Source organism: Sinohyriopsis cumingii, chromosome 7 (assembly GCF_028554795.1).
Source record: "Sinohyriopsis cumingii isolate HCF-2022 chromosome 7, ASM2855479v2, whole genome shotgun sequence".
NCBI classification, from domain to species: domain Eukaryota; kingdom Metazoa; phylum Mollusca; class Bivalvia; order Unionida; family Unionidae; genus Sinohyriopsis; species Sinohyriopsis cumingii.
Window position 1 is genome coordinate 21,927,842 of NC_142967.1, and position 25,131 is coordinate 21,952,972.

The window sequence follows — 25,131 nt, forward strand, 5'->3', positions numbered from 1 at the left end:
CATTGATCTATAGACATGCAGTTGTAAGAATGTTTTTATATTCATATTATTGTGCCATGGACGGATCACAATTTAATATACCAATAGTTGTTTTTAATATATATATATATATATATATATATATATATATATATATATATATATATATATATATATATATATATATATATATATATATATATCTGTGTGTGTGTGTGTGTGTGTGTGTGTGCATTTTACTAATGACAGGGTACAAATATCTCTACTAAGAGTGTACACATATCTCTAATAACAGAGTACATATATCTCTAATGACAGAGTACAAATATCTCTAATGACAGAGTACAAATATCTCTAATGAAGGAATTATGTGTAGAATTATTACTATTACTCTTCTTTGGGATTCAATTAATTCGCGATAAACTATTATTCCCATCCAATTTGTATTGCCTTACAAGATAGTGTCATTATTGCTAAATATTTTAGTCTATCACTGCATCATCTTTACGTAACCACACTGCAATATTGATTCCTTGAACTTAAGCAAAGATGAGCATAAAATAATATTTCGGGAGTGTCGAGCGAATGATGGGACACTTTATGAAGCTTTCATGCAAAAATATAACCTGTTAAGCATGAATAAGTATTGTTATGAATATTGATTTAAAGGAAAATAAACTTATTTTCAGTTATGGACTGCTGATCTATTAACATTGCATCGATATTATATATGAATAGATTACTGATTTCCTGTTGAAAATAAAAATGAAAATGTTTTCTATATATGGACCGAGGCATGGATTTACGACAGGACAGGTCTTAACTTATAGTTTTCGCAGAAAGATAGGGTAAATACAGTGGTATATGTAGCACGCTAATTATACGGAACTCACTGGTGTGAAAATCACGGATGTGAGTAGCATCTGAACTCAACATACTTATCCACCATCAAGTGATACTTGAAAACTCAATTTCTTAAAATAGAAATGACGTAAACTTCTCAAAGGCGGATGGGAACATGAATGGCGTTCTCATTCAATTCATCAATTGACTTGTACGCATCATACGATTGGTAGGTCATATTTGGAGCGAGTTTGAAGCATGTCAGTTAAGGATCTGGTTAATATCTATAGTATTATGACGCTTTAAAAGTCAATTTTTTAATAGCTAACATTTCATGAAGAAAAGAGAACACAATATACAGGCTATTTTAAGATGACTGGTTTTGGTGTATCTTTTACAACAACTATTTCTTTTATATTGTCAAGCGAAGACCAGTCCATACATTTTATAATTGATTTAATTGTACTAAACACAATTTCAAATATTATATATGTGATTTCATCCGCTACTATGATGTGTCTTTATACAATGTACTTTACTTCCCTGGACAGACATGGCGTAATCTTCAGCGCTAATGTCCCGTAAAACGCGCCAGACCAAAGGAAACTCACGTAAAGTTAAATTTCGATGAACTCATTTGTTTTGTTCTCCTTGAAAAACCAATCTCAGTTCATACTTTTCGCAGTAAAAACGACCCTACAAATTAATATATGAATACGTTACTCATTACCCTGCAAATAAATATACTGTTGTATACGTTACTCATTACCATACAAATAAATAATGTTGTATACGTTACTCATTACCCTAGAAATTATTATACTGCTGTATACGTTACTAATTACCCTGCAAAAAAATATAATGTTATATACGTTACTCATTACCCTGCAAAAAAAATATAATGTTGTATACGTTACTCATTACCCTACAAATTAATATACTGTTGTATACGTTACTCATTACCATAGAAATAAAAACTGTTGTATACGTTACTCATTACCCTACAAATTATTATACTGTTGTATACGTTATTCATTACCCTACAAATAAATATACTTTTGTATACGTTACTCATTACATGCAATTAAATATACTGTTGTATACGTTACTCATTACCCTACAAATTAATATACTGTTGTATACGTTACTCATTACCCTACAAATAAATGTAATGTTGTATACGTTACTCATTACCTGCAATTAAATATACTGTTGCATACGTTACTCATTACCCTACAAATTAATATACTGTTGTATACGTTACTCATTACCCTACAAATAAATGTAATGTTGTATACGTTACTCATTACCATACAAATAAATACTGTTGTATACGTTACTCATTACCCTACAGTTATTATACTGTTGTATACGTTACTCATTACCCTACAAATTAATATACTGTTGTATACGTTACTCATTACCATACAAATAAATACTATTGTATACGTTACTCATTACCCTACAAATTAATATACTGTTGTATACGTTACTCATTACCCTACAAATAAATGTAATGTTGTATACGTTACTCATTACCCCACAAATAAATATACTGTTGTATACGTTACTCATTACCCTACAAATAAATATACTGTAGTATACGTTGCTCATTACCCTACAAGTTAAATTACTGTTGTATATGTTACTCATTACCATACAACTAAATATAATGTTCTATACCTTACTCATTACCCTGCAAATAAATATACTGTTGTATATGTTACTCATTACCCTGAAAAAAATACAATTTTGTAAACGTTACTATTACCCTGCAAAAAATATAATATTGTATACGTTACTCATTACCCTGCAAATAAATATACTGTTGTATACGTTACTCATTACCCTACAAATAGATATAATGTTGTATACGTTACTATTACCCGACAAATAATATACCGTGGAATACGTTACTCATTACCCTACAGATTAATATACACGGTCGTACACGTTACTCATTATCTAGTGGAGCTCTCAAAATGGACTTTTTCGATGTAATATATATATATATATATATATATATATATATATATATATATATATATATATATATATATATATATATATATATATATATATATATATATATATATATATATATATATATATATATATATATATATATATATATATATTGCTAAACATAATTTCAAATATTATATCTGTGATTTCATTTGCAAATATGATGTGTCTTTGGACAAAGTAGCATATATATATCAAAGTTATCATGTGAAGATGATTTCTCCTGAAGTGTCAATTGGATATGTCATTTTCATTATTGTCAAGATAAGTCATGATTTCGTTGAGAACCCATACCTCGTGACAATTTTATGTGAAAGGAATATGGCAATAAAATGTTGGGCCTGGAAAATGGTTTTAGGAAATCGAGGACACATAGATATATGGACACAGAGACTGATTTCTCACAGGCTGCGAAGCATTCCAAATCCAATGTAAAGTTCATGTACACGATTGCTGTTACATGTTCTTAGATCTACTTCTTACATTTCTCTAGTAATAACTTCCTTAAATATGAACAAGATTCTACATTAAAAATGCCTGTCCAAATCATTGAACTTAATTTTAAATTTATTATTGTTGTGGTTGCCGTCCTTATTCCCACACTCTTAGGAATTCTGACTATGAAATCTAACTAAGTTGAAAGTTGCAAAAAGCGAGTGTTACTAAACGCTACTTGGTTACAACTATATTAATTGCATGATAGACCTGCCAAACTGCGACTTGTGTAGACCCTGTTCGGCCGTGACACTTATGACGAGAGGATTACATTTGATGATATTCGATTTAAATCATGGACTGCAATTTGTTTATTCCAATGGAGCAGGGATTGTTACTCTGTTACACTAACTGCGATCTTAGGAAGTAGTATATACTGTTTTATGCGACAATTACTTTTGGGAATTTCCTTACTCGTGCGGCATCCGGGTCCAATGAATCAGACAATGTCATTTCACTCTAAGTATAGTCACTATTTAAACATAGAAATTCCATGCTTTCAACGAGGAGGCTGAACACTATATATACTCGACGATAGCTGCAGTAGTGGCAGACGTATATCTTTCCTTCTAGCGAGGTGTGAAGCATCTAACATACGGTAAGTGTAATATACAACAACATATACATCTAAGTATTGCGATGTGCCACTCGTTTATTCCCGTAATATTCGACAAATTACCCGCTAGTACTTCGATCTTATTTATTAATGTTGTAGAATTTTGAAAAGGCATGTACCACTATATTAGCATAAAATGCTGTGATTGTAGTCTCGGGAGATTTCTTTTCACATGCCTGCCTACCAGCAATTTATATCTAGTCAGAAAATGCATTTCATCCATAAAATGATTCTATCAACATTATAATACGCAGTTAACCCAATTATCTATCTGTGAAGCAGATGGGATATGAAGTTGAGAGTCGTCTCAAGTTATTAAACATGTTCATTTGTTATTAATTAAAAACCTAGATGAGTGTTTCCTAGCTTTAACCGAAAGGACTTTCCAGCAGGATAGGGAATCGTCTATTTAGTTTGGAACTAGTACTAACTAAGCAGGGGCGGGAACAGTCATATAGCGGACATGTGGAATATAATCCTTGGTAAGATCCCAGTGCTGAGAGCCCCAGATGGACCTGCATTTTAATCGTTTCTAACGTATAACTGTAACCATCAATCTGTTATGTAAATTTACTCTAGTAAACGTTCCGTTGTTTCAGGCTGTTTCCGACTGTATCTCGCCCTCCATCCCAACCATTTCCTTTTGCTAAGCACTTCAGTTAATAACAAAAATCATTTTACTTTCGTAAATTTGTATATGATCTAGATAACTCAAGAATAATTTTCTAAGTATAGGCGTATTGCATGATAGTTATTTTCTCTTCTTTTGTTTTTTTAAGAATTCCAAAACAAGAAAATGGAAGTGAAACAAATGAGCATATTCTGTATCATGATGATAGTGATCGTCGTCGGTGCGAGATCAAGGGAAGACGTGAGGAAGCAATGTGTCTTTTCCCCGAAAGAAGGACGGTGTGTTCCTTTCCCAGTGCGCAATGAAAATAAACCCTACTGGGTTCATAGGATCAAGCTTTGCTCAGAAACAGAGTTGAATTGTGTGGCCGAAATATGTGACTGCCATAGTAGAATACATACATAGGAAACATTCTAAGAAAACAGTTTATGACGGAGTACAGAATTTTCCTGACATCGAATTCTAAAGATCAAGTTTCAAAGCCTAATCTTCCTCAAAGATACACGTTAATACAGCAAATGCAAACGACTTCATACCAGTATGATCCGACACAGAATGAACAGGATATGTGTTGTGGGGACAATATTCAGCAATATTCCAAAACTTACCAATGACAAAATTTGCCATGCCTACATACCCAAAATGAAGGTGTCTATGAAAATCTAAGAGTTTGGAACTTTTATTAATAATTGTTATTGGCTATTATTTATTGTATGCATTGTAATTAAGCTCATTATATTTATGATATCCATTTCATGTGTGTTTGACGATGTTGAGACAGTCATTGTTTTTGTACATTATATCTTCAACGTTGTGAGAGAAAAAACATATCTATTTATGTTTAACTACTTCAGAGTCTAATATGTAATAAATGTTTTTATGTTTTTATTTTTGTATCTTTCATTTTCTATGCACGTATTCTATCGCTTAGCCATTTCCATACAATATTTCATCTAACAATGAAACAATCATTTAATTAATTTTCTCCATGACTTGTTTCTAAACTTATTCCTGCATAAGGCTTTATGGTATTCTGACATTACAGTCCCACCAACCAAACGCTACTCCATCATTGCAAATTTTCATGCAATGCCCTACCCTCTCACAAGCCACATACAACGTTTTATAGACAGTATCCAACCACTGAGCTCTACCTCCACCAAACTTTGTTTTTGCAGACATTACCATTCCTCAATACATTTTTCACCAGCCATTCCTTAGCCACAGAAAAACAGCTGCATGCTTTGTTCTAGGTAATAAATACAAGTTAAAAATTAGCTTTTGTGCTTTCTACAGTTCAACATCGACAAAGTGGTGATCCGATTATCTTTGTGTTTTAGATAAATGTTGATTAAGTGAACATCATACAAGGTATAACAAGTAATAGCGTACAAATCTGTTGAATTCAGAACTGTGAGATAGGGAGGGCTTGAAGCAGTTGTCATTTTTAGATGAGGGTAAGTTTGTATGTAGTTATTCAATGGATACTAAATTGTATTGCACCTTTCACATTTGTGGCTGCCTCAGCTGTATTTCTTGATTAAGTGAACTGCAAGTGAAGCGTAATCAATTTTAAATTTCCTTCTGCCCCAATAAAAGTGACTTTGTAGATAAGTTTCGTGAGTATTTCGTGTGCTTTTCAAGTTGTGAATGAATCTAAGATGAAAGATTGAAGCCAATTATATTGCCCACCTAAAATATTTTACTTAGAACTGAGGTTATGAGTGACTACAACTAGATTATCCAGAATTTAAAGAGACTTCCATTATTTGCAAATGAACTTATGTTCTTTTATTCTAGTGTATATCATACACACTGCCATTTATGTACATCATTGACATTAAATCATACAATAGTATAGATGTACCTACTAAATTTTTATTCAACTCAGACGCACATACACACACATTTTCAACAGGATATCCATTATGCCCATCCTTTTTTTGTTATAATTTAATGTCATTGATAATAGAAATATATTCTATTGTCAGTCGGTAAGACAAGAACACGACGTCCGTGTCTCTCTAGAAAGACATATTGCTTCTTCACCTCTTCTCCTGCTAAACAAATACAATCAGCGAATAATAAAAATGATACAAGGTTTTATAAAATTTTGAAATATTGTATAGTGATGATTCCGTCAAAGATACAACTTTTAAAAGATCGTATAGTGATGACTGTCAAAAGATACAACTTTTTAAAAAGTCTATATAGTGATGAAAATATACAGCTGTATAAAAGTGTCTCTAATTTGGACAAAACTATGTGACTTTGAATTCTGTTGATTCAAATATTAAAATTGACGAGTTGATATTTGCAGATGGTCTGCTATCATTGATGGATCTTGAAGAGGTTGTCCGTTAGGTCATGGACCAAATTGTTACAGTATTGACAGAGCAGCTTTTCTTCGTATGTAAATGGCTCTAGAGAAGAGTGAAATGAGAGTACATCATCTCAGGATCTTCGTCAAGGTACAGAGAAAATAAAAATTATTTGCTCAAGGACATTGCACTCTAAACTATCAAGAGAGATAGTAGAAAATGATGTGCAAAACGTTTTGAAGTAACTAAATAATCAGGTTCATCTGATGTAGGTATGTAAATAGCTGGTAGTGTTGGGCTGGGCTAAATATTTCACTAACCTTTATACGATTTAATACATCAGTGTATATTTATTATTTGGTGCTTTGCGACGCAGCAACTAAAATAGGTCACGTTGTACCCGCGCATTTGGAGTAAGGTCTCACTGGACAGTTTATCTGGTGAATTTTCATCGGACAATGACCAATTACAGAAAAATGAGAATAATTTTGCACTGAAGATACAAATAAAAACAAACTAATGATTTTTGTAGAAAGCATACATGTGAGATTTTGACTGCAGTAATCAGGTTAATTCCTGGTGCAACTGGTGGTTTTTATACTGAACCAACACTGCCACCAACCCCTAAATTTTACATTCATTTTTGACAAGAAATAGCTATGTTTAATATTTTTCTGTGACAAGGCAGCTAAAAGAATCAGCATGTGCCTTATGCATGAATAAAGTTCACTAGTACTATAACAAATTAGCTTACTTTTCATCACCCCTCGACCATCTAGATTTTTAGATATTTACCTCTGTAGCAGACACACATAAATACGTAAGCCAAGTCGACAGCTCATTTGCAGCCCAAGTTACGTATTTGATCTCCAATGCAAATATACCTGCGACAGGCAGTCACCAACAAGCCAACCTATTTCCAAGCCTAACTCAAAGTAAATCTAAACCACATTATAGATTTAGCTTATGTGTGAATTTATAAATGCTAGGCTTGTGATAATTAGCTTCATGCCTTCTACCTTAAAAATTAGTGGGGTGTCAAAATACGAAACTATCCAGTGAGACCTAAAGAATTATGCTCGATGACATTAGACAATAACCGAACTAATCACATGGTAGGATTCCAACCAGTTTCCTTTCTCGACATGCAGAAGGCCGCATCCGGCTTATTCTCAATTTCTGCTCTTTTTTTCTGAGAAAATGTCCAAATATGGAAACATATTCTCTGACAAGCAAAGTAGTTTATATACTATTAATATAGACTTTTTCTTTAGGCAAATATAGTTCTAGTCGACAATGGTGCAAATTGGTGGGTTTTTTCAAATTACAAATCACGTATATAAATTGTACAGAATTTAGATATATATTAGAATATTCTTTTTTGAACGCGGATTTCCTGTTTTTGTATGCATGCATTTCGTCCGGTTAAAGTTACCATCAATTATCAACATCTTATTCATGAAGCATTATTAGATTAGGAATAAATTAAATATTTAAATTGATAGCTTTGACTGGATTAATTTACTAAATGTTTTCTGAATCAAATGGTTGGGTAATGAGGAAAAGATCATCAGTCATCTGTCGTGAGTATGGTGAATAAAAATACTTCATGCGAAAAAACATTATTATGAGGAAAAGTACATTCATGGTGCGTACCAGTAATATACATCAGTCATATACAACTGTAAATGGAAACACCCACTGAAGTGGACACTTCTGTTATGACCATATTTGTCATAAATATTTTCCATTTCATCACACAACGAGTCTTATCAAAATCACGAACCGTATCCATATTTATCAAAACACCAGTTATGTAGGCATAATTATTTCGTCAGGTCTGTACGAAAGCATAATTATTTCGTCAGGCCTGTAAGAATGCTTAATTATTTCGTCAGGCCTGTAAGAATGCATAATTATTTCGTCAGGCCTGTAAGAATGCATAATTATTTCGTCAGGCCTGTACGAAAGCATAATTATTTCGTCAGGCCTGTAAGAATGCATAATTATTTCTTCAGGCCTGTAAGAAAATAGATTTCTCACTTTCATGTATGAGCATGATTGTCATTTGTAATGGCAGGACACCGACGGAAAATTTATATTGATCACTTGATTGCTTTGTTGTTGTTGTTGTTTTGGAGTTTAACGCCATTTTTCAGCACACGATAGGCTATACATGGCGGCCAGTATTAATGGTGGAGGAGGAAACAGAGGAAACCCCCCGGAAAGGACTACCAACCCACGAGAAGCTACTGGCATGCTTTCTCATATACCCACATTGGCTGAATCTGAGACTAGAACCGGCGCAGAAAGAGGTGAGACGGCAGTGATCCGTAACGTAGAGCGCTTTAGACCACTCGGCCACTCAGGGCCCCGGGTCACGTGATTGCTGTCTAGCTTCATACGATGTTAGATTAGCCTTTTGACTAGCCCATCGCCAGTTTTACTTGTTTGTTTGATGTAATTACACCTCTAAGTTTACAACTACTTGAATTTTCTATCAGCGATTTAACCACACTTGCAAATTTACACCAGTAGTTGAACGATCAATCAGCAATTTAACTACATGGATAAGTTTACACCCGCAGTTAAATGATCTGTCAACGATTTAACAACTCGTCAACCAGTTGTTCGGCGATTTAATTACACATCTAATTGGAAATCATCAACGACTGATAGGCACTGGGAATTCATAACTATCTTTAACCTTAACTTATGCAAGTTTAACTTGACCAAATCCAACAATATGTACTAACAATGTACACAAGCTCGGCTAAACCCACTTTTATTTAAATGAATTGTCGAATTTGGCTCACTCAGTCGGACAAAGGATTTCCGAATATTTTCCATGTGATCTTTCCAGGTGTCGCAGTATATAATGACATCATTGATGTACTACACGCTGTAAAGTTGAGGTAGAATTGTCATACCAGATGGTATCACTGTATATTGGTAGAGTCCATACAGAGTTGAAAAAGCCGAAATTTCTTTTGCTCTATCCGTAAGTGGAATTCGCCAGAATCCATTCAACGGGTCAAACTTGGTGACACATTTTGTATATCCAATTTTGTAAATGCAGTCATCGATTCTTGATACTGGAAACGAATCCGTTTGGTAACAGTGTTCACTTTTATGTAGACAGTGCACATTCGGAAAACATTATCTGATTTCAGCACTAGAATACACGGAGAACTCCATTTAATGTTACCTGGTTCAATAAAATCATTCTCAAACAAACAGTTAATTTATTTTTTCAAGCATTCCTACTTGAGAGGATTGCAGTAATAACAAAAGCAGTCCATATGGGAAAATATTGCAAGAAAAAACAAATTCATTCTATGCATGGGAATATTTTAAGTAATAGCAAAAACAGCCCATACATGGAAATACTTAGAGTAATAAGAAAAGGTCTATACATTGGAACACAAAGAGTTATTACAAAAACGGTCCATACATGGGAATAATTATAATGGAACTAAAATACCGGCAATAAAAGAGATAATTATTGGTAATTTCCCGTGATATTTATTATTTCTTGATCACAATCTCTACTCACTTTAAAACTTATATTAAAATTTTACTTTTATTAAAGATACAAGACGTTCAGGATGTTTGAGTCTTTGTTTTCGCTGTTTAACTAATCTCATCATCTAATGAAATATTTTTAGTTCTAACAAAGCTGCTCACTATGCCGATCTCCTAGAAAATGCAGGAAGGTTAAATTTTATATTCTCAATAGCGGTCTCATCGAACAATCTTGAACAGGATTGCCAATGTATCATGACTTCAATTGCATGGAAAAAGAATTGCCAAACACCGAATCCAGTTAAATGAATAGTTTTAGTCATCGAACCATATATATATTGTCCATACTATAATGCGATACTTTGTAAGCACGTTAAAATCTTATCTTAACCGAATTCAATTTGGATGGGATAAAAATCACATAGCATTTCTTAATATTCTCTCCCAAACATAGTCGGCAACGAACACGGCTGATAACAAGATCACTCTCAGTGCCATATTTAACTATTAGCTTGGATTTCCTGCTTTGGAAAGTGGGCAGTGCAAATGAAAGTATAGAACTCCACATCGTGTATACAAAAGATACAATATTTACCGGATCTTTTTAATAACGTATTCAAATCACGAGTGCAGCCAATGTGCCACCCACCCACCCACCCACCCACCCTCTCTCTCTCTCTCTCTCTCTCTCTCTCAGTCATTTATTCAATATTCGTGCTACACTGTTTGTTGCCGGGTAACAATATATTTAAGTACCTGTATCTTGTTGCGAAAGGGTTAAACTAGTTAAACCTTTTGTCCAAGCCCACTGTATCGTTGTGTGACAATAAAATATGTTTCAGCTAACTAGGCTTTTAAAACATGTACCAAGTATACGTAGCTTTAGTTTTCTATGTCTGATGGGAATGAACACTTTTATATTACCATTAATGTTTGCAATAACACATTCTACAAAGGCGGAAATCAGAAGAATACATTGCTAATTGCGACGATTAATAATAATTAGTTTGGTTTAAATTTGAAAATGTAATACTTTTACTACCTCAGATCGTCATCTATGATATTCGGAGAAAATTAATTCATCAAATTATTTCGTTTTGATTTTAAGATTATGAAACACCAGGTCAAGTATGATTCATCAAAACTTCCTTTTTGAAATTAAATGGAAACATTCATTGAAACGCTACTTTCCTTTTTCAGTTTCCTAAAATTAGAACATTGAGTAAACATAACATATTACACTTGCGGATCTATGTGATTGAGATTTGTATCACAAAATCTACTTTGAACGTTTTGCGTATTTGAAAGAATTGTGTAAGAATGGAAAAGACTTTCTGTCGATCAGAAGTAAACGTTAATAATCAAACTCATGTTTGAAACCATTATTTCACTTGTTTAATGATTTATATGTATTTTTATTCAATATATATCTTTGGTCCATAACTATTGTTTAACAAAACTAAACTTGAATTTGTTTGGGGTATGTTGAACAGATTTACTTTCTTTTCCATATCAAGGTAAGAACAATAGGTGTGATCAACGCATTGATCGTGCTGTTATCAGTATCCGTACGAGATGCAATTGCTCGGCGCCACGCATCACAATGTGTTTACAACTTTCTTTTAAAGGGAATATTATCAGTTTAAAAAAGGCAGAATCGGAAGATGTTTTGAGACTTCAATTACCGAATCAACTGAAAATTATATTAGAAGCTATGCAATTTCACATATCGCCTATAAGTTTACAGTTATCGAATTTCAAAGTTTGGCTAGAATTGAACAGTTATCGACTGTCAAAGTTTGGCTAGAACTGAACAGTTATCGAATTTCAAAGTTTGGCTAGAACTGAACAGTTATCGAATTTCAAAGTTTGGCTAGAACTGAACAGTTATCGACTGTCAAAGTTAGGTAAGAAGTGAACAGTTAATCATTTCAAAGTTTAATTTACTGATATGATATTTTACTTCTTTAGAACTTACTTGCAAGGTTGCGATCTCCCAAAATAATCTCTATAATACATGTTTTAGTTTTTGTTCAATGTAGTGCTACAAAACAATTTAACAGATAGAATTTGTCATGTTAGCAAGACCGACAGCACACCAGCAGAAATATCGCACTGCGACACTTGCACTATCTCAACATGTTCATAGAAAACGACATTTTCTGGCACAGATTACATATTAATCGAATTTTAAGTTAACGTTGTTCATTTTATTGTATATAACATATGCTTTGGTTAATGCAAGTTCTGAGACTGGTTCCATAAAATGTGTAATGCAATATCGCATCCTATGAGAACAGAATCAGTTGAATTTTATAATTTTCGGCATTCTTTCGTGAGACATTTTTATTCGTGGTTGTCGAGGCTCACCTTCCTTCCCGACATTCGATTTTGTTCCGATTTCACCATGATGCTCACTTTCAGTTAACAAAACAGTGGCAAGCATTACTGGGGAAAACAAAACAGATTAATTCAAGTTATCCAAATATAATGCTTCTAAACTCACCATCATATAATACGTCCAAATTTTGGTTATGTTTCTCAATCCATAACGATACAGCGTCTCTTTGATCATTTCAATACACACCACATACTTACGGAAACAAAGGTCGAAGTATCATCTGATATTTCAATGAGTTGTTTTTGTCGAATGCGAAAGAATGTTACATCATGAAGAGTGCAACGGTGACCGCTTCTTTGACGTAGGAAGTTTATTAACCTGTTACATTGCACTCGTATATTTTCATGTTTTATCATTATAAAATGGGGACATGAAGTTACATAGCTGAAAATTATTCTTTTGAGTTTTATACAGTGGAATATTTGTTACAGATCTCATATGTATACATGATGGATCCGACTTTAACTTGTTGAAGTAAATTAACGCCAATATCTCGAATACCGGTGTAAGTGTTTGAGTCTTACTGCATGTGTATAAGAATCTGATACATTTACATTGAGTTCACACTGTTCCATCAAATGTATGTTTTCGCTTAAGAAGAAAAAAAAAAACACAAGCATGTTTAGAGTACTATATCCAATCATATCTAAAAGTTATGTTGGCTGGCTAATTTATCATCGAAATAAACAGTTTTAGCGCCACAGAAGCAATGAACCATGCAGGTCACGATTAGGATACATATTTAGGCAAAGTTCATAACAAAATTTAAACTAATAATAACTAGAAGACAAAATGTTTTATAAGAAGTTGCTTTCCAGAAAGTCTTTTATACGTTATCTTTTCTTTTTTTTTTTTTTTTGATAGCCCCAAAAGGTAACAAAATTGGAATTGATATTAATTGGTTCAACTGAAAGGAATGCTCCAGTTTTGCTGCTGTAATAGTCAGAATAAATTCAGGGAATACCATGCCAATATTGTGCCAGTCATTTTAGGCCTACAGGCAGGAGAAGTAATAACAAATATGTAATTGTGTAATAAATATATACGCTGTGGCTCATATTCAGAAAATGAAACAGCGTAACAAAGTTTAACCGTCAAATCATATTCTTGGACACCCAAGGGAAAACATATTTCTAGTATCTTTTTGAAAAACTAAATTGCTTGTCAAGTTCTATCCAACAAATCAAGATCCAGGATATTTGATGGATACAAATATAAATAAAGTCTCATTTCCTTGGCCTATAATCATTGAAAAGTAGAACACTGTTTAAACGGAAAGCGTCACTTCTTGTAATATGTAAACATCTTATATAGTTGAAAAGATATCACTGAAATAATCTGAATAGCTTTATATACATGAGAAAATCTGACTAAAATAGTCCAGCCCTTTACATTGACTAAATTGAAGGGGATGTTGAAAATATTTTGATTATATTTGTAGGTTACTGCAATTGTATGGAAAAATAAGAACGAGTTTTCGAAAAATACTGCACGAGTTCAAATTACAGATACAGTAACCCTTTTATCATATGCTGATTTGTTCAACTACCTAAGACGTAATAATAAAAGACATTACAAGAAACAATTTAATTGAATTTAAGCTTTATTCCCAAATAAATTCACAGCCGTAGATTCATCAACAATTCATGCGTACATAGCTTGGAAAAGTGATAGAGAACCTTTCGACATGACTGGTTCATAATTATTCACAATAAAATCAAACATTTTTTCACCCAACAAATGTATTTCTTTTAAAAAATGACCATGACCTTAACTCCTGAGAAATAGAAGCATCTCCTAAACTTTCTACCTTTTGTTTATCAAGATAGGTCTTGAGATTTGTTTGTTTGTTTTTTTTTTTAACGGCGCATCAGCACTTTTAGGCTATTTAGCGCCAAACAAAGTGTTACTTGTATAATCTTTTAAAACTTATAAAAGGTTCTATATCGACCAGCGATATAAAAGAACAAATGGTTGAAATTAAAAACTGTAAGATGGTAACGGTGCAAAATAAAGCTTCCCGATCAACGGGAGATGTAAAAAAGATGAATAGGTATTAAAATGGGACGGTATGTATATTGCATAAAACTGCACAAGGTGATAGCATAAAAGTCAGAGTTTAGAGTAAATATTTACGGCTTTCAAGAACTCGATAATACGAGTGATGTTTATATTATCAAAAAGTTCTTTCATGTCATGCACAACGTAATAACGATCGCGCGTAGGTTGTAGGTCAAAACACTCTATCATAAAGTGCTTGACAGTGAATGGTTCATTGCAAGAAACGCACTCTGGTGGGTCTTCACCTTTTAGTATGTGGGTGTGGGTGATATAAGTATGACCAATTCGGATTCTTGCAATGACTACCTCCTCCCTACGAATGGTTCTGTAGGAAGGAGTCCATTCTGCTAGAGTTGGTTTGATTGCATGAAGTTTGTTATTTACAGCATCATTCCATGATGCCTGCCACTTCTGACGTAAGAGCTTTCTGATACAAGGTTTAAAATCAGTACATGGTATTTCAAAATCAGATGGTCCTTGAGAAAGGGCCATTTTAGCAGCGCGATCTGCTTTTTCGTTACCTTTAATACCAATGTGGCTAGGTAACCAACAGTATATTATATTGTGGGAGACACTCAGCTCGGTATTTTTGACGAGTATGTTTTTTAATAATGGGTTCTCCAGTTTTCTATTGTGTAGTGACTGGAGTACTGATAGCGAGTCGGAGAAGATGATACTGTTTAAAATACGGTTCTTTTCTATATGTTGCAGAGCAAGGTCAATTGCTCTGATTTCGGCTGTAAAAATTGATGCTCCATTTGGTAAGCGAACTTGCGTTGTGTGATTTCCACAAACAAAGGCTGCAGCAGCCTTTTCCTCATCCTTTGATCCATCAGTGTAAATTCTCGTGTAGTTTTTAAATTCGGTGAGGAGTTCATGGTAAGAGTTGTGGAAGATAGAAGGGTTTGTTTCGGATTTTTTTCCATCGTGTAGCGTAAAACGTACTTTTGGTTGTTTAATTAGCCAGGGTGGTGTTTCGGAGATGGATGTTTTCTGAATTTTTGAAAGATCTATATTTGTAGTGTCAAGGCTGGATGATATTCTAATGCCAAAGGAAGGTATGGCGTTTGGTTTATTTTCGTATAAAGTTTTGTATTTGGGTTGAAAAACAGCCGAAAAAGCAGGATTCAGAGGGTTTGATTTTAATTTGAGAGCATACTGTGCGGAAAGCATTTCTCTACGATGCGATAACGGTGGTTCATTCGCCTCAGCTAGAAGGCTTTCACACGGGGATGTTTTAAATGCTCCCAGAGCCTGTCTTATTCCCTGATGATGAATTGGATCAAGCATTTTAAGATACGATTTTCTGGCAGAACCATACACAACGCAACCATAGTCTAGTTTGGAGCGAATAAACGTTCTATATAAATTCAGGATGACTTTTCTATCAGCACCCCAGTCAGTGTGCGCTACTACTTTAAGTAGGTCAAGTGCTTTTAAGCATTTGGCTTTCAAGTTTTTTAGGTGTGGAATAAAAGTCAGTTTTCTATCAAAGATAATACCCAAAAATTTTGTTTCCTCAACAACTGGAATAGGTGTTCCGTCCAGCGTGAGTTTAGGTTCATCGTGGTGTCGTCGTAATTGACAGAAATGCATACATGCCGTTTTTGATTTCGAGAATTTGAAACCGTTCGTACTAGCCCAATTTTGAATCTTGTTGATATTTTGCTGTAGTTGTCTTTCAATTGTATGCATGTGCTTTGACCGATAACATATGAGAAAATCATCAACATATAGTGAGCAATCCACACCAGGAGTCAAACACTTGGTGATGTTATTAATTTTGATATTGAAAAGTGTCACAGATAAAATACTGCCCTGGGGCACAACCATCTCTTGCTCGTGCAAATCTGAGAGAGTAGAGCCCACTCGTACCTTGAATTCTCTGTCGGAGAGGAAGTTGGATATGAAAGAGGGCAGACGGCCTTTTAGACCTAGATCGTGCAGGTCTTTTAGTATCCCGTACTTCCATGTTGTGTCATAGGCGTTTTCTAAATCAAAGAAAACCGCTACTAAATGTTCTTTCTTGATAAATGCATCGCGAATGAATGTTTCTAGTCTAACCAGATGATCGTTGGTGCTCCGTCCATAACGAAAGCCACTTTGGAAAGGAGATATTAAATTGTTAGTTTCCAGGTACCATACAAGCCGAGAATTGATCATTCGTTCCATTGTTTTGCACATGCAGCTTGTGAGTGCAATAGGTCGATAGTTGGTAGGATCTTCACTATCTTTACCGGGTTTGGGAACTGGTATTGCTGTTGCTTCTTTCCATATTTTAGGTAGGTTACCAGTAATCCATAAATCATTGAAGAGTTTTAAAAGAGATGTTAAAGATGATTCTGGAAGATGTTTTAAAAACTGGTAATGTATTGTGTCAGGCCCAGCGGAAGTATCATGGGCCTTGTCTAAAGCCTCCATAAGTTCTGATAGTGAAAACAGCTGGTTGTAGCTTTCCGAGTTGTTGGATGTGAATTTTAAACGTGACTTTTCTTTTTGAGTTTTCAATTTTTGGAAGGCTTCGGAATAATTAGATGATGACGAAGTTTTAGAGAATGTATCAGCAAGAACATTTGCTATGTCACGTTTTGAGCTAAGATTGTTATTGTTCACTTTTAGATGTCGGAAAGAATTGTGTTTTCTCTTTCCGTTTATTTTTCGGATCGTGTCCCAAACTTTCTTAATTGAGGAACGAGAGTTTAAAGAGGAAACATATTTCATCCATGATGCTCGTTTACTTTCTTTGATTGTGCGGCGAGCTTTGGCCCGGAGAATACGATATTTACTTAAATTCTCGGGCGTCGGATGATTGTTAAATTTTTTCAAGGCTTCTCGGCGTTGCCGTATGGCTTCCTTACATTCCTTAGTGAGCCAAGGTTTTAGGGTTCTTTTACAGTTTGCTGAGGACTTGGGGATAGATTCTTCTGCAATGTCGGTTAAAATAGATGTAAAATGCTGAATGGGGTTGTTAACATTGAAAACTGTATCCTCATTCAGCCTGGTTTTACAGAGTGTTTCGAATTTGGCCCAGTCGGCCTTCTTTAAATTCCATTGTGGAATTATTTCATCAATTGTAGAGTTATGATTTACAAAGGAGATTGGGAAGTGATCGCTGCTGTGAAGGTCATCAGCGACCTTCCATTCATAGTCCAAAAGCAGCGAAGGAGAACGAATTGTCAAATCGATGCATGTGTATGTACCCGTGCCTGGGTGTAAATATGTAGGTGTTTTGGTATTATATAGACACAGATCGTGTCTAGAACTAAAGTCTTCAACTTTGTGACCTCTGTCACTTACATGATTCGATCCCCATAAAATGTTATGGGCATTAAAATCCCCGAGTAAAACAAAGGGTGCGGGAAGCTGTTGAACAAGATTATCGAGTTCGTTTGGTACTAGGTTAGTGTTTGGTGGTAAATAAATAGAGCAAAATGTAATCACTCGATGTAGAGTGACGCTTACAACAATGGCTTGTAAATTGGTGTTTAAAGGAATGAAACTATGAGGAGCTCTGTTGTTCACAATAACAGAAACTCCTCCTGATGCCCTATCAACATTTGGAGAGCAGGTGTTAAACAGGGAGTAGTTTTTAAATGTGATGTTGTCCGTATCTTTCAAGAAGGTTTCTTGAAGGCATAGTACCGCAGGATCATGTTCGTTTAAAAGCAGGAGAAGATCATTGTAATTTGCTTTAAGTCCTCGACAATTCCATTGTATGATAGTGTTTTTCATTATAAATTTAAATTAAAGATTGTGGAGCTAGGTTAGACCTTTCGCAGAGGGAATTTGTTTTGTTATTTCTCTGGAGGAAGTACGGGGGTGAATTTTTTGTTTGTAGGTCTGGAGTTCCCTTGAGCGCATGGAGCAGATTCTTCTGCATCCATGCTCTCGATGTCTCCAAACCTGTTATAAAGTTTGATGGGGTCATCTGACCCCTTTTGTTGTCTGTTTCCGTGAGATTTTTTACTCTTTGGTGATTTAGGTTGTTGGGTATTATTAAATGTAGTCTGAGTAGATGCCGTGTTTTTCTGTGCTTGGTAATGGGGGGTGTTTGAATTTGGTGTTGAATCGGGTGCTTCTGTTTGTGTTTGAGCGTCCTTCGTTGTTTTAGGATTGCTCTTCACTACAGTGGAGAAGGATGGGCCAGGATGGGCTGTTTTTGCCTGTACAATTTTTCTGGCTTCTGGATAGGGAATATTATTTGTGTATTTTACCCTCTGAATTTCCTTCTCCTGTTTCCAGGTATCGCAATCCTTGGAATTTGCGTGGTGCTCTTTTCCGCAGTTGACACAATGCGGAGTTGCTCTACAATCAGATTCCTGATGAGCATTGTCTCCGCATCGGCCACATATTTGGCTCTTGGAGCAGCGGTCTTCGTGATGGCCGTATTTTTGACACTTATAACACCGAAGGGGGTTGGGAATGTAAATCTCTACCTTTACTTGCAAAAAGCCAACTTTTACCACTTTGGGTACAGTTGGCTTGTTGAAGGTGAGTACAATGGTGTTGGTGTCCTGCAGATTGTTATTACGTTTAATACGTATTCGTCGGACTGCAGTGACACCTTCATCTTTCATTCCTTCGATGATGTCAGCGTCGGTGACTCCAGCCAAGTCACGGCAGCGAATCACGCCTTTGGACGTATTCAGTGTGGTGTGAGCGAATGAGGTTACTGGGATATCAAAGAACGTTTTCATTTTCCTGATATTGTCTGATTGATTGTCTGATTTGACCCTATCAACATGTTGACCCCATAATAACATCTCTATATTCAACCTATGGGTAATTTTAGCATATGATTTCCCGTTCGTGCCAACAATGTTATGATTTACGAGCTTGATACAACTTTGGAGAATTTTAACATAGGATTTTCCATTGAAGTCGAAGAATAATTTCTGTAAATATAACTGACTGAATTACTGATTTCCTGTTGAATGAAAATGTTGACTATATACGGACCTACACATGGATTTGTCATATTGCATGCTTAAAGGTGTGACTAAGAAGTTTAGGTGTCAAGTTTTGGAAAGTAAGAAGCATCTGTTGATTTATTATGACCGTCACTTTTATGTCAGATGGCGGATTTCTTCATCACTTTCTCACCCCCATCCCACCACTCACCCAGTATATTATCTTCTTACAGACATCTCTCTTCACTGACAAAGCATTGATACAATAGTTAAAATGGTCAGATCCCGGACACCGTTCATCACCGGAAAATAAACATTTGCTATTCGATTCTATTGTCAACTAATAATCTATTATAAAATGTTTCATTGTGCCAAGGCAGATCTTATAATTTTCGCAGGAAGAAAGGGCAAATACTACGCTGTATGTAGCACGCCCGTATACGGAACCGTTGTGAAAATCACGGATGTGAATTGCATCCGTAGTCGATCTATTATACACCATCAAGTGATGCTTGAAACCTCGATTACTTAAAATAGAAATGACGTAAATGTCTCAACGGCGGCTGGGCACATCAATGGCATTCTCATTTCATTTGATCATTTCACTTGTACGCATCATACGATCGGTAAGTCATATCTGGAACGAGTTTTAGGCATGTAAATTAAGGATCTAGTTAATATATTTTATATAAAGACGCTTTAAAAGGGAATGTATTAATAGGTTAAAAAGCACGAAGAAACGAGAAGACAGTATAATTATATAGTCTTTAAAGAGGGCTGTTTTTGCTATTTCATTTGCAGCAATTATTTCTCTTATACTGTCAGCTGAAGACCAGTCCATATATTTTCTGTGTCTTGATTGTCCTAAAAACAATTTCAAAATTTATATTTGTGATAAAATGTCATGTGATTTCTCGATAGAGATGAAATCTTACATGTGTGTATAAGGGTGTAATGTTGTATATCATCATATATATATATGCGGGTGAGTGAGGGTTGTATAATACCAGCGATTTTTGAACATATATATATATATATATATATATATATATATATATATATATATATATATATATATATATATATATACATATTTATTTATATTTATAAATATGATATGCTATTCACGAACGCACAACTTTGTTAGCATCTATATATATATATATATATATATATATATATATATATATATATATATATATATATATATATATATATATATATATATATATATATATATATATATATATATATATATATATATATATATATATATATATATATATATATATATATATATATATTTATAATATATATATACTGGTGGCGACTCATTTACAATAATTTCCCAACATTTCAAAACTGAGCAAACAATGAAGATCTTCAGAAGGACAAATACAGTATAAACACCAAACACAGAAGCCGAGAAGTAAACCTGAACATTTCACATGTTTATTCAAGAAGGAATCAACCACAAAACTAGTTTTGAAACGAAGCACGAATAAAAGAAACAAACAACAAAGAGAAAGATTAAAAATGACATTAAAGAGAGCAAATACCATTCATAGTTTGCATTATTGTCAAATCAGCTAAATGTCATAAAATCAGTGCCGGATTACGAAATGGGCAGAGTAGGCACGGGCCTAGGGGCCCCGCGACAACGGATCAATATAATATTGATAAAACGTATTGGGAGATAATTTGATGGGAGGGGGGCAAGATTTCAAATGCCTAAAGACCTCAAAGCCTCCACAAGGTTTAATCCAAAATTGCATACAATTAAGCAAAGACCATCCGTGGAACTGAGTGATGATCGCACGGAGAATCAAACTGTTTCCACCGAGTTCCAAGCTTTGGACAACGGAAGAAAACTGAACGTGTCGAGAATCAGCATCATATAAGACAATATACTGTACGTATATACGATTAGCTGGTACGTTGTATGGGGAAAAGGTATTAAATTAAATGTGTCATGAGAAGGTTGTAGCCTGCCGTAAGGAATTTTAGATGTTGGACTTCAGCATTTGCTGGAAAGAATAATGTGGTTCGCATGTTAGGTCAGTGTATGTGTTCCATTCCAGGAACGTAAAGGGGGTAATAAAAATTAAATTTAACTTCTTTAATTACTCGAAAGCAGACTTAATCATATGCTGAGAGTTATTGGGAAATTAAAATAAATATTTCTCAGTTGCTGGCGTAGTGGATCTGTTCGAGTATATATCTAACGGTTAATCTGTAATAGTCTACAGCCCCTTAGGGTGCCTCATTGGAGAGTTTTTGATCAAGAGTTCCTATGATATACAAATGTGTTATTTTAATGCTGATTACAATTCCGTTCATTCTTTAAAAGCATTGGCTGATGTTTGAATACGTAATAGTTCAACTTAAGGGCATGTGTCCATAGCGTGACCACATAGTCTTTAGGACGTAAACGGACATGTTAACCAGCCCTTGCCTTCTTGAAGGCTTGATTCCCCCTTCGTGTAAGGTGATGATTTTTAATGCACATATATCTTAAGTGAAGAGGATCTTGTGTGGGAGACAATACTATGTTGTATTTTCTTTATTAGTTGAATATGTAGTTTGTTTTCAAGGTAAAAAGGTTGCTTACCCACAAGATAATATATATATATATATATATATATATATATATATATATATATATATATATATATATATATATATATATATATATATATATATATATTGTCTTTGTCCAGAACTGCAAGAGAAGAAAATGAAAGTCAGTCAAATGATCATTACAAAGAAATTCTTTGTGATTACTTGTATTCTGACTGTAATACTTACTGTCACCGCAAGGCCCAGTGGAGACGTGGCAACCCAATGTGTCTACTTGAGGAAATACGGTCGGTGTGTTCCATTTCCAGTGCGCGCGCCTAATAATATCATCTGGAGCCAGCTGATTAAACTTTGCTTAGAAACGGGTCTGATTTGTGTTGGTGAAATCTGTGACTGCATCAGCAAGAAAATACATTTATAGAAGCATATTTTGATATAGTAAGTTAATGCCTTTAAGAACTATTATACATCTGATGTACATAATAAATTGGTAAGAAGGATAGCATGCTTACATCGTACCTGACAGCGGAGCAAGTGAAAGCATTGCTGAATACCTTGCAAATGTTTCATCGGAATTCTACTGAATAAGTGACAAATAACAACATTAAGAATGACAATTAAACGACAATCAACTTGAGAAAGAATGCCACTAAATTTCACTTTATAGGAAAATATACATAGAAATATCAAGCAAATTGTATCCACAAACTGCAAGAAGATTATTTTGTATTTTTGATTGTACATAAACGAATATTCAAGAAACAAATGTCTCTGTGTAAATTACATAATGACTATGTCCTAATAATTATGTGGCCATTACTTAATTTATATCTTTGATGATGTATTATTCATTTTCATCATACTTTGCGTAAGCATGGTAGTAATATTTCTCGTTATCATCTTTCAGCAGGGTAGATGCAATAGCTCTAGTAGCTGAGCTTCGGACTCAAAATTCAATGATCGGAGATTCAATGCCCGGGTAGACTTCTTCAGTGTGTCCTTGGGATATGTATTTAGCTCCCATTTCTCTGGCAGGACATAGCCAAAATTAAGTGGTCAAAGTGCTTCAAAATAAAAGTCAACATAAATCCTTTTTGCGTGTTTACTCTTGCTATACCTATATTTCTGTAAGTTATATATTCTTTAACTAAATAAGACCTGGTTATAAGATAACTTTTATAATGATATTTTGAACATAAACAAACATAATTCTAACGGTCTTATTATTACATGATTTGTATTTCCTGTAAAGGTTTTATTCCAATATTGTCTCTGGAATTTGCGGCATTTTTCTTATTTTACATTGTCACACACCGAACTATCCTGATGACCTATGCCACGAACTTTAATAACCAAGACAGGTGTACCTTCCAATTTAATTTTATAACTATCCATTTGCTAGATCGTTCACAAAATTGTAAATAGTAAATAAAATAAAGATTTGGAAACCAGGGCTAGTTGCTTATGTACTTCCCTCCCCTACATAATGTGCGAGTTACATTAACGATACACTATATTAGCAAAGTAATCATATTGTGAAAATATGTATCATTATTTGCAAATGAATGAGCTTGTTGCAAATAGATTACACGTTCATCGTAAGTTCACTTAGAAACCAAAGGAAGCAAAGTTCAATATTAACTTGACCGCATGGGAAAATGAATATGACATCATCGCTATGCAAAACATTTATAATTAAACGGGCAAAGAAGCTCCGACGGAAGTACACGTGGAAGCTCCATCTTTTTATGCGTTTCCAGGACATCATTTTAACCATTTAATTTAACTGTCAAGTAAGCGTAGTCCTAGAAATGTTCACGTTGTCTCGAATTCATCGTTTTCTAGAGTTTGAGGATGATTTTGATTTATATTTGTAGACTGACATAGATAGATATAATTATGCAACAATAAATCATCAAGGGCAGGAAAGACAACTCGTGATTTCTTTGTAAAGTGTTCTGGATTGTTATCTGGACGTAAGTTAATATTGGTACTTATGATAAACGCGGAGGAAAAGCAATCGAATTATGCAGGCTACAATTTAATTGTTTTGTTGTTACATGATAAATTATATATCTGAATATGCTTCAATTATTGAAAATATATCCAATTCTCAGTTTGAGATTGTTTTATTATTGATCAAAGATTGTTCACGACTATCCATTTAGAAATTAGAAGATAAAATATTTTCATATTCGTCATATGAGAAGAGACAACAATACTGGTTGGTAAAGCAGCTATTTTAAAAAAAGATCTGGAAAAGCAAATCAAGTTGAAAACAAAGAGGAGCAGATGATGGAAGGCGTTTAGGTAAGGTCATGTACAGCATTGATAGAAGAGGGAGATAAATACACAAAATAGTTGTGAACTTAGATAAAAGTCATTTTATCAGTCATGTGATTCAGTAAAATATTATAGAAAGCAAAAATGGAAGCAAAAATATATCCCTAAATTTGATAATACACGAAGAGGCTCCATTTTCCTTTTCAGAAACAATCAAACATTAAACATATGTCAAATATGAGAAGTCCAGATCGAATGTATCTACTGCTGGTAGTGTTGTCTTAAATTTTGACAAATATTGGTCTTTTCTTTTTAAAGGTATATTTCTCTTACGCATAGGAGGAGTTATCTTCTATTCGAATGGAAGGATTCGTTACTTGTAGACATAGAGGCGATATCAAATTGGCAGTCAATCCCCGTTTTAATGTCTAGCTTGATGTTCAACGCAGATGTGATAAATA

At 34.2% G+C, this 25,131-nt stretch overlaps 2 long non-coding RNA genes across 3 annotated transcripts; both read left to right on the top strand.

Annotated features, from left to right (window-relative positions):
* The first annotated feature begins 1,018 nt into the window (after positions 1 to 1,018).
* On the top strand, positions 1,019 to 23,830 carry LOC149794859 (uncharacterized). 2 transcript variants are annotated; one of them, XR_016422069.1, is made up of 3 exons: positions 1,019 to 1,051; positions 22,528 to 22,825; positions 23,295 to 23,830. It is a non-coding gene; the product is annotated as an uncharacterized LOC149794859 (long non-coding RNA). The 2 variants fall into 2 exon arrangements; XR_016422068.1 differs by lacking the exon at positions 1,019 to 1,051 and adding an exon at positions 20,366 to 20,433.
* On the top strand, positions 3,742 to 5,477 carry LOC149794860 (uncharacterized). Its single transcript, XR_016422208.1, has 2 exons — positions 3,742 to 3,940; positions 4,738 to 5,477. It is a non-coding gene; the product is annotated as an uncharacterized LOC149794860 (long non-coding RNA).
* Positions 23,831 to 25,131: the final 1,301 nt, after the last annotated feature.